At 34.7% G+C, this 5,197-nt stretch overlaps 1 non-coding gene across 1 annotated transcript; it reads left to right on the top strand.

The window, feature by feature from the left end:
- The first annotated feature begins 2,230 nt into the window (after nt 1-2,230).
- TRNAR-CCU (transfer RNA arginine (anticodon CCU)) lies at nt 2,231-2,303 on the top strand. Its single transcript has one exon. It is a non-coding gene; the product is annotated as a tRNA-Arg (tRNA).
- Nucleotides 2,304-5,197: the final 2,894 nt, after the last annotated feature.

Genomic DNA, 5,197 nt, shown 5'->3' with positions numbered 1-5,197 from the left:
GAATTTAAGTTGTCAGCACACATCTGCTTTGGTTCAAATGCACTGCATATCTTCCTTCAGTCAGCCAACAAAACAGCAATCGAAAAGATTAACACACTGTTGGTAAAGCAGTTGCATCAAATAGATTTTTTGCAATATAGCATGATAATCCATACTGACAGCTCTGGATAGTACCAGCACATTTCTTGCTGGATTTGGTAATGTAAAGAACACAGTAAACAGCTTCACTATTTCTCAAAAATACATAATTGACTATGAAAAACCTATCAGTCTTGAATGAAAACAACAGTAAGCCCCAGTGGCTATTGGATAAGGCACTGGCCTCCTAAACCAGGGATTGTGGGTTCAAGTCCCATCTGGGGTGGAAGTCATGAAAGCAGCTGTGTTTTCACCAGAGTTGATATTTTATCCTTGATTCAACTGTACAACAGTCTTGTAGTGTTTAGATTGCAAAAAAATGACCACAGAAGTTAAAAAATGACATGTATTATAACATTGTTGTGATATTTTTTTTTTTTACTTTTCTATCACTGTGGACAGCTTATTCAAGTGCCATCTGGCATGCATGATCCTTTGTTGCTCATCATTCATCACCAAAAATGATTTTCTTTTTAAATTCTTATGACTGTACTGATTGTATTGAATAAAATCCACATCTAGCATAACCGTTTTATGCTGCTAAGTGCTCCAGTGGTGCAATTGGTCAGCGCGTGGTACTTATAAGACAGTATCTGTTGAGCAATGTCGAGTTTGTGAATTCAAGCCTCACCTGGAGCAGCTTTGTTTACAATTGTTTCCTTTTTCTTATGTCATTAGTCATTGATTATAATCTTCTACCTTAATATTTAATATGATATTACAAAGGATGGAAGAAAGAAAGAAAGAAAGAAAGAAAGAAAGAAAGAAAGAAAGAAAGAAAGAAAGAAAGAAAGAAAGAAAGAAAGAAAGAAAGAAAGAAAGAAAGAAAAAACAACACAAACATGATTGTGAATTTAAGTTGTCAGCACACATCTGCTTTGGTTCAAATGCACTGCATATCTACCTTCAGTCAGCCAACAAAACAGCAATCGAAAAGATTAACACACTGTTGGTAAAGCAGTTGCATCAAATATATTTTTTGCAATATAGCATGATAATCCATACTGGCAGCTCTGGATAGTACCAGCACATTTCTTGCTTGATTTGGTAATGCAAAAAACACAGTAAACAGCTTCACTTTTTCTCAAAAATACATAATTGACTATTAAAAACCTATCAGTCTTGGATGAGAACATCAGTAAGCCCCAGTGGCCTAATGGATAAGGCACTGGTCTCTTAAGCCAGGGATTGAGGGTTCAAGTCCTATCAGGGTTGGATGTCATTAAAGCAGCTGTGTCATCACTAGAGTTAATATGTATCCTTGATTCAACTCTACAACAGTCTTGTAGTGTTTAGATTGCAAAAAAATGACCACAGAAGATAAAAAATGACATTTATCATAACATTGTTGTGATTTTTTTTTACTTTTCTATCACTGTGGACAGCTTATTCAAGTGCTATCTGGCATGCATGATCCTTTGTTGCTCATCATTCATCACCAAAAATGATTTTCTTTTTAAATTCTTATGACTGTACTGATTGTATTGAATAAAATCCACATCTAGCATAACCGTTTTATGCTGCTAAGTGCTCCAGTTGTGCAATTGGTCAGCGCGTGGTACTTATAAGACAGTATCTGTTGAGCAATGTTGAGGTTGTGAATTCAAGCCTCACCTGGAACAGCTTTGCTTAAAGTTTTTTTCCTTTTTCTTATGTCATTAGTCATTGATTATAATCTTCTACCTTAATATTTAATATGATATTACAAAGAATGGAAGAAAGAAAGAAAGAAAGAAAGAAAGAAAGAAAGAAAGAAAGAAAGAAAGAAAGAAAGAAAGAAAGAAAAAAAAACTTGATTGTGAATTTAAGTTGTCAGCGCACATCTGCTTTGGTTCAAATGCACTGCATATCTTCCTTCAGTCAGCCAACAAAACAGCAATCGAAAAGATTAACACACTGTTGGTAAAGCAGTTGCATCAAATAGATTTTTTGCAATATAGCATGATAATCCATACTGACAGCTCTGGATAGTACCAGCACATTTCTTGCTGGATTTGGTAATGTAAAGAACACAGTAAACAGCTTCACTATTACTCAAAAATACATAATTAACTATTAAAAACATATCAGTCTTGAATGAGAACATCAGTAAGCCGCAGTGGCCTAATGGATAAGGCACTGGCCTCCTAAGCCAGGGATTGTGGGTTCAAGTCCCATCTGGGGTGAAAGTCATTAAAACAGCTGTGTCGTCATTAGAGTTAATATCTTATCCTTGATTCAACTGTACAACAGTCTTGTAGTGTTTAGAATGCAAAAAAATGACCACAGAAGATAAAAAATGACATTTATTATAACATTGTTGTGATTTTTTTTTTACTTTTCTATCACTGTGGACAGCTTATTCAAGTCCTATCTGGCATGCGTGATCCTTTGTTGCTCATCATTCATCACCAAAAATGATTTTCTTTTTAAATTCTTATGACTGTACTGATTGTATTAAATAAAATCCACATCTAGCATAACCGTTTTATGCTGCTAAGTGCTCCAGTGGTGCAATTGGTCAGCGCATGGTACTTATAAGACAGTATCTGTTGAGCAATGTTGAGTTTGTGAATTCAAGCCTCACCTGGAACAGCTTTGTTTACAGTTTTTTCCTTTTTCTTATGTCATTAGTCATTGATTATAATCTTCTACCTTAATATTTAATATGATATTACAAAGGATGGAAGAAAGAAAGAAAGAAAGAAAGAAAGAAAGAAAGAAAGAAAGAAAGAAAGAAAGAAAGAAAGAAAGAAAGAAAGAAAGAACACAAACATGATTGTGAATTTAAGTTGTCAGCACACGTCTGCTTTGGTTCAAATGCACTGCATATCTTCCTTCAGTCAGCCAATAAAACAGCAATCAAAAATATTAGCACACTGGTGGTAAAGCAGTTGCATCAAATAGATTTTTTGCAATATAGCATGATAATCCATACTGATAGTACCAGCACATTTCTTGCTGGATTTGGTAATGTAAAGAACACAGTAAACAGCTTCACTATTACTCAAAAATACATAATTAACTATTAAAAACATATCAGTCTTGAATGAGAACATCAGTAAGCCGCAGTGGCCTAATGGATAAGGCACTGGCCTCCTAAGCCAGGGATTGTGGGTTCAAGTCCTAACTTGGGTGGAAGTCATAAAAGCAGCTATGTCATCACTAGAGTTGATATTTTATCCTTGATTCAACTGTACAACAGTCTTGTAGTGTTTAGATTGCAAAAAAATGTCCACAGAAGATAAAAAATGACATTTATTATAACATTGTTGTGATATTTTTTTTTTTACTTTTCTATCACTGTGGACAGCTTATTCAAGTGCCATCTGGCATGCATGATCCTTTGTTGCTCATCATTCATCACCAAAAATGATTTTCTTTTTAAATTCTTATGACTGTACTGATTGTATTGAATAAAATCCACATCTAGCATAACCGTTTTATGCTGCTAAGTGCTCCAGTGGTGCAATTGGTCAGCGCATGGTACTTATAAGACAGTATCTGTTGAGCAATGTCGAGTTTGTGAATTCAAGCCTCACCTGGAGCAGCTTTGTTTACAGTTTTTTCCTTTTTATTATGTCATTAGTCATTGATTATAATCTTCTACCTTAATATTTAATATGATATTACAAAGGATGGAAGAAAGAAAGAAAGAAAGAAAGAAAGAAAGAAAGAAAGAAAGAAAGAAAGAAAGAAAGAAAGAAAGAAAGAAAGAAAGAAAGAAAGAAAAAACACAAACATGATTGTGAATTTAAGTTGTCAGCACACGTCTGCTTTGGTTCAAATGCACTGCATATCTTCCTTCAGTCAGCCAAGAAAACAGCAATCAAAAATATTAGCACACTGGTGGTAAAGCAGTTGCATCAAATAGATTTTTTGCAATATAGCATGATAATACATACTGACAGCTCTGGATAGTACCAGCACATTTCTTGCTGGATTTGGTAATGCAAAGAACACAGTAAACAGCTTCACTTTTTCTCAAAAATACATAATTGACTATTAAAAACCTATCAGTCTTCAATGAGAACATCAGTAAGCCACAGTGGCCTAATGGATAAGGCACTGGCCTCCTAAGCCAGGGATTGTGGGTTCAAGTCCTAACTGGGGTGGAAGTCATTGAAGCAGCTGTGTCATCACTAGAGTTGATATTTTATCCTTGATTCAACTGTACAACAGTCTTGTAGTGTTTAGATTGCAAAAAAAATGACCACAGAAGCTAAAAAATGACATTTATTATAACATTGTTGTGATTTTTTTTTTACTTTTCTATCACTGTGGACAGCTTATTCAATTGCTATCTGGCATGCATGATCCTTTGTTGCTCATCATTCATCACCAAAAATGATTTTCTTTTTAAATTCTTATGACTATACTGATTGTATTGAATAAAATCCACATCTAGCATAACCGTTTTATGCTGCTAAGTGCTCCAGTGGTGCAATTGGTCAGTGCGTGGTACTTATAAGACAGTATCTGTTGAGCAATGTCGAGTTTGTGAATTCAAGCCTCACCTGGAGCAGCTTTGTTTACAATTGTTTCCTTTTTCTTATGTCATTAGTCATTGATTATAATCTTCTACCTTAATATTTAATATGATATTACAAAGGATGGAAGAAAAAAAGAAAGAAAGAAAGAAAGAAAGAAAGAAAGAAAGAAAGAAAGAAAAAAACACAAACATGATTGTGAATTTAAGTTGTCAGCACACATCTACTTTGGTTCAAATGCACTGCATATCTACCTTCAGTCAGCCAACAAAACAGCAATCGAAAAGATTAACACACTGTTGGTAAAGCAGTTGCATCAAATATATTTTTTGCAATATAGCATGATAATCCATACTGACAGCTCTGGATAGTACCAGCACATTTCTTGCTTGATTTGGTAATGCAAAAAACACAGTAAACAGCTTCACTTTTTCTCAAAAATACATAATTGACTATTAAAAACCTATCAGTCTTTAATGAGAACATCAGTAAGCCCCAGAGGCCTAATGGATAAGGCACTGGTCTCTTAAGCCAGGGATTGAGGGTTCAAGTCCTATCTGGGGTGGAAGTCATTAAAGCAGCTGTGTCAT

This window comes from Pseudophryne corroboree, unplaced genomic scaffold, assembly GCF_028390025.1.
Source record: "Pseudophryne corroboree isolate aPseCor3 unplaced genomic scaffold, aPseCor3.hap2 scaffold_129, whole genome shotgun sequence".
NCBI lineage: Eukaryota > Metazoa > Chordata > Amphibia > Anura > Myobatrachidae > Pseudophryne > Pseudophryne corroboree.
This window is presented reverse-complemented; position numbering and strand designations above follow the sequence as displayed.